At 44.5% G+C, this 11,612-nt stretch overlaps 1 protein-coding gene across 1 annotated transcript in view; it reads right to left on the reverse strand.

Moving 5' to 3' along the window:
- Positions 1-3,648: 3,648 nt before the first annotated feature.
- kitlga (kit ligand a) overlaps positions 3,649-11,612 on the reverse strand; it is a 170,358-nt gene continuing 162,394 nt past the window's right edge. The window contains exon 10 of the mRNA XM_043709895.1: positions 3,649-3,723. The gene's annotated coding sequence lies outside the window, so the exon portion shown is untranslated. The remainder of the gene's footprint in view (positions 3,724-11,612) is intronic.

The following is an 11,612-nucleotide window of genomic DNA, read 5'->3' on the forward strand; positions in this document are numbered from 1 at the left end:
GGATTCAGCACCGCCCTCTTGACCTGCAATCTTTTTCCCGACCTCTCCCTTCCCACCCCTTCTCCGGCCTATCACCCTCACCCTCACCTCCTTCCACCTATCATATTCCCAGCGTCCCTCCCCAAATATTCCCCCCACTACACCTTTTAACTCAGCCCGCTTAGCACACCAGCCTCATTCCTGAAGAAGGGTTTATGCCCGAAATGTTCATTCTCCTGCTCCTCGGATGCTGCCTGGCCTGCTGCGCTTTTCCAGCACCACAGTTTTCAACTCATACCAACTTTAAAGGCATTTGAATGGTCATTGAATAAACATATGGATGAAAATGGAATTTTGTAGGATAGATAGGCTTCAGATTGGTTCCACAGCTCGGCACAACATTGAGAGCCGAAGGGCCTGTACTGCGCTGTAATGTTCTATGTTCTAAATGCAATTGTACCAGCCTCTACCATTTCCTCTGGCAACTCATTCCATACACAAACCAGCCTCTATGTGAAAAAGTTGCCCTGATGTCCCTTTTTAAATCTTCCCCTCCCACCTTAAACCTATGCCCTCTAGCTTTGGACGTCTCTCCCCTGGGGACAGGACCTTGACTATATACCCTTCCCATGCCCCTCATGATTTTATAAACAAGCAAGTTATCTCTGAACAGGTTAATTAGAAATTATTTAGACTCTTTCCTGGTCATGCAAGGTTTCAAAACCTTTAGAACCAATTTGAAATATCTCTGTCCCAGCACAAGAAATGTGACATGTAATTAAGACGTGTCTGCACAGCAAGCTCCCACAAACAGCTGTGTAATAACATTCAGATAATGTGTTTGGTTGAGGAATAAATATTTACCTAGATATTAGGAGAACTCCACTGCTGGACCATGACAGCATGGGATCTTATAGAGTCATAGAGATGTACAGCATGGAAACAGACCCTTCGCTCCAACCCGTCCATGCCGACCAGATTCCCAATGCAATCTAGTCCCAAATACCAGCACCCGGCCCATATCCCTCCAAACCCTGCCTATTCATATACCCATCCAAATGCCTCTTAAATGTTGCAATTGTACCAGCCTCCACCACTTCGTCTGGTAGTTCATTCCATACACATACCACTCTCTGTGTGAAAATGTTGCCCCTTAGGTCTCTTTTCTATCTTTCCCCTCTCACCCTAAACCTATGCCCTCTAGTTCTGGACTCTCCCACCTCAGGGAAAAGACTTTGCCTATTTACCCTATGCATGCCCCTCGTAATTTTGTAAACCTCTATAAGGTCATCCCTCAACCTCCAACGCTCCAGGGAAAACAGTCCCAGCCTGTTCAGCCTCTCCCTATAGCTCAAACACTCCAACCCTGGCAACATCCTTATAAATCTTTTCTGAACCCTTTCAAGTTTCACAACATCTTTCCGATAGGAAGGAGACCAGAACTGCATGTAATATTCCAACAGTGGTCTAACCAATATCCTGTACAGACGCAACATGACCTTCCAACTCCTGTACTCAATACTCTGACTGATAAAGGAAAGCATACCAAACACCTTCTTTACTATCCTATCTACCTGTGACTCCACTTTCAAGGAGCTATGAACCTGCACTCCAAGGTCTTTTTGTTCAGCAACACTTCCTAGGATCTTACCATTAAGTGTATAAGCCCTGCTAAGATTTGCTTTCCCAAAATGCAGCACCTTGCATTTATCTGAATTAAACTCCATCTGCCACTTTTCAGCCCATTGGCCCATCTGGTCAAGATCCTGTTGTAATCTGAGGTAACCCTCTTCGCTGTCCACTACACCTCCAATTTTGGTGTCATCCGCAAACTTACAAACTGTACCTCCTATGCTCACATCCAAATCATTTATATAAATGATGAAAAGTAGTGGACCCAGCACTGGTCACAGGTCTCCAGTCTGAAAAACAACCCTGCACCACCACCCTTCTACCTTTGAGCCAGTTCTGTATCCAAATGGCTAGTTCTCCCTGTATTCCGTGAGATCTAACCTTGTTAACCATGAGGAACCTTGTTGAACTCCTTACTGACGTCCATAAAGATCACATCTACTGCTCTGCCCTCATCAATCCTCTTTATTACTTCTTCAAAAAATTCAATCAAGTTTGAGAGACATGATTTCCCATGTTGACTATCACTAATCAGTCCTTGCCTTTCCAAATACATGTACATCTTGTCCCTCAGGATTCCCTCCAACAACTTGCCTACCACCGACGTCAGGCTCACTGGTCTATAGTTCCCTGGCTTGTCCTTATCACCCTTCTTAAACAGTGGTACCATGTTGCCAACCTCCAGTCTTCCAGCGCCTCACCTGTGACTATCGATGATACAAATATCTCAGCAAGAGGCCCAGCAATCACTTCTGTAGCTTCCCACAGAGTTCTCGGGTACACCTGATCAGGTCCTGGGGATTTATCCACCTTTAACCGTTTCAAGACATCCAGCACTTCCTCCTCTGTAATTGGGCATTTTTGAAGATGTCATCATCTATTTCCCTACATTCTATGTCTTCCATGTCCTTTTCCACAGTAAATATTGATGCAAAATACTCGTTTAGGGCTCTGCTATAAAGCTGGTGCTGGGTGGGTTTGGGCCCCAGTCATTCTGGGAGTAAGAGTAGGACAAGAGTCATTCTGGTTACTGTAAGCCCTGGATCAAACCTTTTTTTGTTACATTTCAGAGAAAGTTAAACAAGCACGGAAACAAGGTGAGTTCTGAGAACACATGGGTGACAGACTGTGACTTTTTGGATTATAATATTTCATTCCGTCTTGGAACGTCAGAACACAATTGAAAATAAAGGTACAGACACTAAAATTAACCAACAAAGTTTATAAACAACTGTTGAAGGCTATATCTCATAAACCAACCCATCAAACCAACGCATTATAATGCTCTCCTGTTACTATGTGTGGAGTGGACAGGCTAATTCAGCCAATCCTTCAATATGAGCTGTACACATTCACTGATCTCAGAACCCGGGTCTCTAAGAAACTGCTGTTTTAGGAGTTTCCGGAGCTGATTAGAGCAAATCCTAGAGCTGGGATTCAGTGAATTTCCCTGTTGTGGGGAAAATCACCAGTGTCAGTGTCAGAATCGGTGTTCAATGACAGAGTTTATTGCATAGGAAATACCGGAGCTCCAGGGAGAGAAAGACACCAACAGCACAGAGTTCAACTGCAAGTCTTCTCTACATTACATTGAGAGAGCAGATGGGTTTTTTTTCTGGGCGGCACGGTGGCACAGTGGTTAGCACTGCTGCCTCACAGCGCCTGAGACCCGGGTTCAATTCCCGACTCAGGCGACTGACTGTGTGGAGTTTGCACGTTCTCCCCGTGTCTGCGTGGGTTTCCTCCGGGGGCTCCGGTTTCCTCCCACTGTCCAAAGATGTGCAGGTCAGGTGAATTGGCCATGCTAAATTGCCCGTAGTGTTAGGTAAGGGGTAAATGTAGGGGTATGGGTGGGTTGCGCTTTGGCGGGTCGGTGTGGACTTGTTGGGCCGAAGGGCTTGTTTCCACACTGTAAGTAATCTAGAGTCAATGCTTGTTCCAAAACTGTCTACAACCCCTTAGAAAACCCAGTGTTCAATACAATGGAGCAGTGATCTATTATATCAAGTTCTGGTACAGAATTTACCTCTCTGTGCCTCTTTACATGCAGCTTGCTTCAAAATCCTCACACAGTATTCAGGAGACAGGAGATCCATCAGCGTCATCATTGATCTACGTGACATCATTTGGGTAATGACAATGGCGGCATAATGAGACTCATGCAGGTCACGGTGATCTAACTGATCAATGACACTAACATCAGTAAGAGACAAGACAAAGTCTAAAATGAGCATGTGAAGAGAGAGAGAGAGAGAGAGAAATAACTTAGCCACCACACTAGAAAGCTGTTTAAAAACCAAGGATGTAGAGAGGTGCTTAAAGCAGTGATACAGTAAGTAAAGAGTTCAAGAACCTTCTATAGAGATAAGGAGCAAGTAATCTGCAGAAATGTATAGCCTAAGATAAACTAGACAGGTATCTTAATATGCAGGTAGCAGTAGCAGCATAAGAACAAGATAATGCAGAGGGATTTTTCAAACAAATATTACACCATCCACTATTCCTGTAGAGTGTTCAGATTTAGATGAACTGCATTTTTCTCTATTTAAAGTTTGCTCCTCACAGCCCTGCCACAACTCTGTTCCTTAGTCACCGACTCCTTCCCTTAATCTCTCTGTGGTCTGAGGGTCTACTAAACTAGGTAAAAAGAGGGACTGCAGATTCTGGAAACCAGAGTCTAGATTAGAGTGGTGCTGGAAAAGCACAGCAGATCAGGCAGCATCCGAGGAGCAGGAAAATCGACGTTTCAGGCAAAACCCCTTTATCAGGAATAGAGGCAGGGTGCCTGCAGAGTAGAGAGATAAATGAGAGGGGGGTGGGAGTGGGAATGTAGCAGAGTACAATAGGTGAGGAAACTGTTGAAGTCCACATTGTTGCCCTGGGGTTGAAGTGTTCCGAGGCGGAAGATGAGGCGTTCTTCCTCCAGGCGTCTGGTGGTGAGGGAGCGGCGGTGAAGGAGGCCCAGGACCTCCATGTCCTCGGCAGAGTGGGAGGGGGAGTTGAAATGTTGGGCCACAGGGCAGTGTGGTTGATTGGTGCGGGTGTCCCGGAGATGTTCTCTAAAGTGCTGTGCTAGGAGGCGTCCAATTTCCCCAATGTAGAGGACACCACATCGGGAGCAATGGCTATAATAAATGATATTAGTGGATGTGCAGGTAAAACTTTGATGGATGTGGAAGGCTCCTTTGGGGCCTTGGATGGAGGTGAGGGAGGAGGTGTGAGCGCAGGTTTTGCAATTCCGGTAGTGGCAGGGGAGGGTGCCAGGATGGGAGGGTAGGTTGTTGGGGGACGTGGAACTGACCAGGTAGTCATGGAGGGAACAGTCTTTGCGGAAAGCGGAAATGGGTGGGGAGGGAAATATATTCCTGGTGGTGGGGTCCATTTGGAGGTGGCGGAAATGACGTGGTTTATGCGAAGGTTGGTAGGGTGGAAGGTGAGCACCAGGGGGGTTCAGTCCTTGTTACGGTTGGAGGGGTGGGGTTTGAGGGCGGAGGGATGGGGTGTGGACGAGATTCGTTGGAGGGCATCTTTAACCACGTGGAAAGGAAATTGCGGTTCCTAAAGAAGGAGGCCCTATGGTGTGTTCTGTGGTGGGACTGGTCCTCCTGGGAGCAGATTCGGCGGAGACAGAGGAATTGGGAATACGGGATGGCATTTTTGCAGGAGGTCGGGTGGGAAGAGGTGTAATCCAGGTCGCTGTGGGAGTCGGTGGGTTTGTAAAAAATGTCCGTGTCAAGTCGATCGTCACAGAATTTTTATGGATGCACAATAGAAAGCATCCTATCCGGATGCATTACAGTGTGGCATGACAACTCTCTGCCCAGAACAGAAACTACAGAGAGTGGTGAACACAGTCCACTCCATCATGCAAATGATCTTTTCATCCATTAACTCCGTCTAAATTTCCCACTGCACTGGGAAAGTAACCAACATAATCAAGGACCCTTCCCACCCTGTTTATACTCTCGTCCACCTCTTCCATTGCCTAGAAGATACAGAAGTTTGAAAATAGATACCAACAGACTTAAGAACAGCTCCTTATCCGTTGTTATGCCATTTAGGAATGGATCTCTCATATATCTTCTTCTCTGCACCTTCTCTGTAGCTGTAAATCAGGATTGGAGGATTTGAGCTACAGGGAGAGGCTGAATAGGCTGGGGCTGGTACAGTTACAACATTGAAAAATGCATCTGGATGGGTATATGAATAGGAAGGGTTTGGAGGGATATGGGCCAAGTGCTGACAAATGGGACTAGATTAGATCAGGATATCTGGTCGGCATGGACGAGTTGGACCGGAGAGTCTTCAGAAGGCTTTTCGTAAGTATTCAGATTGAAAAGGGCAATGTTAGTGAGAATATGGACATACAAGCCACTAGATTAGATGGGATTGAGGTTGACAATGAGGAGGTTTTAGTAATTTTGGAAAATGTGAAATAAGACCCCTGACCCAGATGGGATTTATCCTCAGATTCTCTGAGAAGCCAGGGAGGAGATTGCCGAGCCTTTGGCTTTGATCTTTATGTCATCGTTGACTACAGGGGTAGTGCCAGAAGACTGAAGGATAGCAAATGTTGTTTCCTTGTTTAAGAAGAGGAGTCGGGACAAGTCTGGTAATTATAGGCCTGTAAGCCTTACTTCGATTGTGGGTAAGGTGTTGGAAAAGTTTGTAAGAGATAATCATCTGGAAAGGAATAATTTGATTAGGAATAGTCAACACAGTTTTGTAAAGGGTAGGTCATGCCTCACTAACCTTATTAAGTTCTTCAAGAAGGTGACAAAACAGGTGGATGAAGGTAAAGTGGTTGGTGTGGTATATATGGACTTCAGTAAGGCGTTCGATAAGGTTCCACATGGTAGGCTATTGCATAAAATATGGAGTTTCGGAATTGAAGGTGATTTAGTGGTTTGGACCAGAAACTGGCTAGCTGAAAGAAGACAGAGGGTGGTGGTTGATGGGAAATGTTCAGCCTGGAGCTCAGTTACTAGTGGAGTGCCGCAAGTATTTGCTTTGGGACCACTGCCGTTTGTCATTTTTATAAATGATCTGGCTGTGGGCGTAGAAGGATGGGTTAGTAAATTTGTGGATGACACTAAGGTAGACAGAGTTGTGGATAGTACCGAAGGATGTTGTGGGCTACACAGGGTCATAGATAAGATGCAGAGCTGGGCCGACAAGTGCCAAATGGAGTTTAATGCGAAAAAGTATGAGGTAGTTTACTTTGGAAGAAGTAACAGGAATAAAGAGTACTAGGCTAATGGTAAAATTCTTGGCAGTGTAGATGAACAGAAAGATCTCGGTGTCTAGGTACAGAAATCCCTGAAAATCGCAACCCAGGTTGATAGGGTTGTTAAGAAGGCATATGATGTGAATGGCATTTGTTAGTAGGGGGATAGAGTTTCGGAGCCATGAGGTTATGCTTCAGCTGTACTACACTGGAAAGGCCGCACTTGGAGTATTGTGTGCAGTTCTGGTCACTGCATTATAGGAAGGATGTGGAAGGTTTGGAAAGGGTTCAGAGGAGGTTTACCAGGATGTTGCCAGATATGGAAAGAAGGCCTTATGAGGAAAGACTGAGGGAACTGAAGTTGTTTTTGTTGGAGAGGTGACTTAATCGGGACTAATAAGATATTCAGAGGGTTAGATAGGGTGGACAGTGAGAGCGTTTTTCCTCAGGTGGTGAAGGCTAACATGAGGCGACATAGCTTTAAATTGAGGGGTGATAGATTTAGGACAGATATTAGGGGTAGTTTATTTAGTCAGAGAGTAATAGGGGCATGGAACGGCCTGCCTGCAACAGTAGTAGACTCACCGACATTAAAGGCATTTAAATGGGAATTAGACATACAAATGGATAATAATGGAACGGTGTGGGTTAGATGGGCATCAGATTAATTTCACAGGTCGGCACAACATTGAGGGCTGAAGGGCCGGTACTGCGCTGTAATGTTCTGTGTCTGTTTCCGTGCTGAACATCTTTATGACTCTATAGCATAGTATTCTGCATTCTGTTCTATTACCCTGATGTACATATATAAGGAATGATTTGTCTGGTTAGCACACAAAACAATACTTTTCACTATATCTCAGTACATGTGACAATAATAAATCAAGTCAAACGAAATCAGGTACACCTGGTTCTGAATTGTACAGTGGTCTTCACAAATGTATTAACTCAAATCATTTCCAATTCTGACACAGTGGTCAACATGTAGCTATCTAAGACATAGAAAATAGGAGCAGGAGTAGGCCATTCAGCCCTTCCAGTCTGTCATGCCATTCAATATGAACATGGCTGATCATCTAACTCACTTCTCCCATATGTCCTTTGATCTCTTTAGCACAAGGACTATATCCAATTCCTTCTTGAATATGTTCTGACCTCGACTGCTTTCTGTGGTGGTAAATTCCATAGGCTCACCATTCTCCTCATCTCAGTCCTAAATGATTTACTTCACATCCTTAGAATGGTCTGGCAAACCTTTGTGCATTCTCTAGGTAAAAACAATGACTGCAGATGCTGGAAACCAAAGTCTAGATTAGAGTGGTGCTGGAAAAGCACAGCAGTTCAGGCAGCATCCGAGAAGCAGTAAAATCGACGTTTCAGGCAAAAGCCCTTCATCAGGAATACAGGCAGAGAGCCTGAAGTGTGGAGAGATAAGTGAGAGGAGGGTGGGTGTACAATAGGTGAGTGGGGGAGGGAATGAAGGTGATAGGTCAGAGAGGAGGGTGGAGTGGATAGGTGGAAAAGAAGATAGGCAGGTAGGACAAGTCATGGGGACAGTGCTAAGCTGGAAGTTTGGAACTGGGGTGAGGTGGGGGAAGGGGAAATGAGGAAACTGTTGAAGTCCACATTGATGCCCTGGGTTGAAGTGTTCCGAGGCGGAAGATGAGGTGGTGAGGGAGGCCCAGGACCTCCATGTCCTTGGCAAAGTGGGAGGGGGAGTTGAAATGTTGGGCCACAGGGCGCTGTGGTTGATTGGTCCCCTCCAAAGCCAGAACATCCTTCCTTAGATAAGGAGACCAAATTGCACTTAATATCCAGGTGTGATCACGGAAAGACCTTCTATAATTGCAACAAGACACCCTGTCCTTTACTCTATTCCTTTCATTATGAAGGCCAACATATTATTTGTTTTCTTTACTGCCTGCATGGTTACCTTCCTCTGAAGATTTCAGCTCTCCCTATTTCTGTAACTTTCTGCAGCTAGACTCACTCATCCCCTTATTCCAGCCTTTTGTGCAGTTTTACCGCCCTTTGTTCTACCTTTGATAGCCTTGCCTTCACCTACCCATGACCTAATCTCAGGAATTCATTCTTTAAACCTTTGCCTCACCTGCTCCCTCTCTGTCTTAAGACACTAAATACTCATATCTCTTTAACCAAGCTTTTGGAAACCTTTCCTAGTATCTCCTTTTATGTGTCCATTTTTAAAAATCGTTTCTCCTCTTGCAAACTTTTAATGGTTCTCATAGTTTTCTGATTTAAATGCACTTGGATGTCTACAGTTGAGATTCAAATGCCATATCTCTTTCTGTCCCAATTCCACCCGTCTGAATCCTTTCTCTCCTTCCAGTTTTGATTTGTCCAACGTCCTCCCGTGGATCTCCTGGATACACAAATATGGACAGGTCAAAGTTGCGAGTGTCTACATGCTATGCTTCACCAAGTCTTGGTCATCACTTTGGTGAGTGCTTGAGTCATCAGATTCAATTCAAAATCCTTGTTCTTAATTAAAAATCTTCTCACGGACTTTCCCCAGCCCACTGGCCCCCGTCTTACATCCTATCCCATTCCAACATGAAGAGATTTGTAAATTAAGGCAAATATTTTATCCAGACCTTCCATCCAATATCTAACTTGCCATCCTGTCCAATCGGGCCTTAATGTTCCACCCCACTTAACATTGGTGACACTTAACATTCTCTTGAAATTGTTTCGCAGGTTGTCGCAAACCACTAGATAATAATCAACGAAAAGGTAAGAACCACATTCTCAGGGAAACACATCGTCAGTGAATGTTGGCTTTGGCAGCATTTCCCATATCTTGATGAAAGAAAATGTACTGCCAATATTGTGGAGGGGAGGTTAATGGAACCAGACGGGAGATCCAATGGCAGGAGTTTCTCACGCAAACTGGAGGAACAGCATCTCATCTTCCATCTAGGCATGTTACAGCCTGCCAGTCTCAACGTTGAATTCAACAACTTCAGATGATTATCCCATCTCGACCCGTTTTCATTCTGCTCCGTAATTTTATTTTTTTCACTGTTCTGTACCTCTTATTTCTTGATTGTTGCTCTTTCTCTCACTCCCCACTCTCTCACCACCTTTTTCCTCTCCTCTTCCCCCTTTGCTACCCTTCTCCCCTGTTTTCCATTTTGCATCTGCTTCACCCATCCCCCTCCATATTTTGTCACATAGCATCTGCTTCAGCCTTGGTCACTCACAGCTCCTCTCCCTATAATCTCTCTATGCACTGTCATTATCACCTCTTTCTTGCTACCTTTGGCTTCTGGAGCCATGACTCACCTTCTCTCAGCCTGGTATAAATACCTCCCTATTTCTCCCTTTTTTTAGCTTTGACAAAGGGTGAGTTAGACTCGAAAAGTCAGCTCTTTCCTCTCCTTACAGATGCTGCCAGACCTGCTGAGATTTTCCAGCATTTTCTCTTTTGGTTTCAGATTTCAGCATCCGCAGTAATTTGCTTTTAGGCAGAAGTTTCTCCATTGCTGATCTTTCAGCCAAGATGTAGTGGCTCATGGGTATGTAAGGCTCTTCAACTTCTTTCGTACTGTTACCAAGATTACCCAGACATCTGTTGGTCCCACTTTAGAGACTATAGTCTGAGATTATGCTCTGGATTCCCAGTGATTATGTTATCAGATGATGCAGTTTGGCTCCTCCAACCCATAGAATGACCAATTCCAGGAAAGGCACAGATCACACCATTACAGAAGGTAACTAGCTTTATAGAAAACATTTGATCTATGCAATCCTATTGATAGCTGGAGAGATATTTTCCAGGGTATTTTTCCATTATCAATCCAGGTGTTTTATCTTCGCAAAAAAACAATACTTGGTCGAGGAGGTGGCTAAAGAGTAAAGTGGCTTATCACAAACTTGCAGACACCAGCATGAACCAGATCCTTCTCTACTCCATGTTTTTGCAAACCAATATTCAGCATTTACAGATGCATGGACTTTCTTCACCCGTATCCTGTGAACAAGTTGGGGATTGTCCAATCATTGTGGACTCTTGGAAAAATTACATACAATCGACAATCAAAATTGGTTTCAAGAATTTTATTAAAAATACATTGGGCACAGTGAATATGCTAGGAGCTTAAAATATGTATAACACAAAACAAAATCTTTGTATCCACAGCTCAATGAATGAAGACGAATATGTTAAACAAATCTTTAAGTCAAACACAGTGACATCATCATGCAAAATGACCCACAAACATGACTGTTGACACTTTTGGCTATGAATATATCTCTGCTTTCCGTTCCCATTGAGAAGTTATGGTTTGTTTAGGTGATAAAACAATCACACCTCAGAATACCACATAGCACTTTGCAAGTTTTGCAGTGTGGGAAACATGGCGTACAGGTTGTGGGCTTATATTGGGTGACGATGTGAGTTTTGGAGCCATGAGGTCATGGTACTACTGTAAAAACTCTGGTGCAGCTGCACTTGGAGTATTGCACATAGTTCTGGTCGTCCCATTATAGAAAGGATGTGGAAACACTGGAAAGGGTGCATAGGAGATTTACTATGATGTTAGGTAAAAACAATGACTGCAGATGCTGGAAACCGGAGTCTAGATTAGAATAGATCTGGAAAAGCACAGCAGTACAGGCAGCATCCGAGGAGCAGTAAAATCGACATTTTGGGCAAAAGCCCTTAATCAGGAACACAGGCAGAGAGCCTGAAGTGTGGAGAGATAAATGAGAGGAGGGTGGGGGTGGGGAGAAAGCAGCATAGAGTACAATA

The sequence above is a fragment of the Chiloscyllium plagiosum genome, chromosome 19, assembly GCF_004010195.1.
Source record: "Chiloscyllium plagiosum isolate BGI_BamShark_2017 chromosome 19, ASM401019v2, whole genome shotgun sequence".
In the NCBI taxonomy this organism is placed as follows: domain Eukaryota; kingdom Metazoa; phylum Chordata; class Chondrichthyes; order Orectolobiformes; family Hemiscylliidae; genus Chiloscyllium; species Chiloscyllium plagiosum.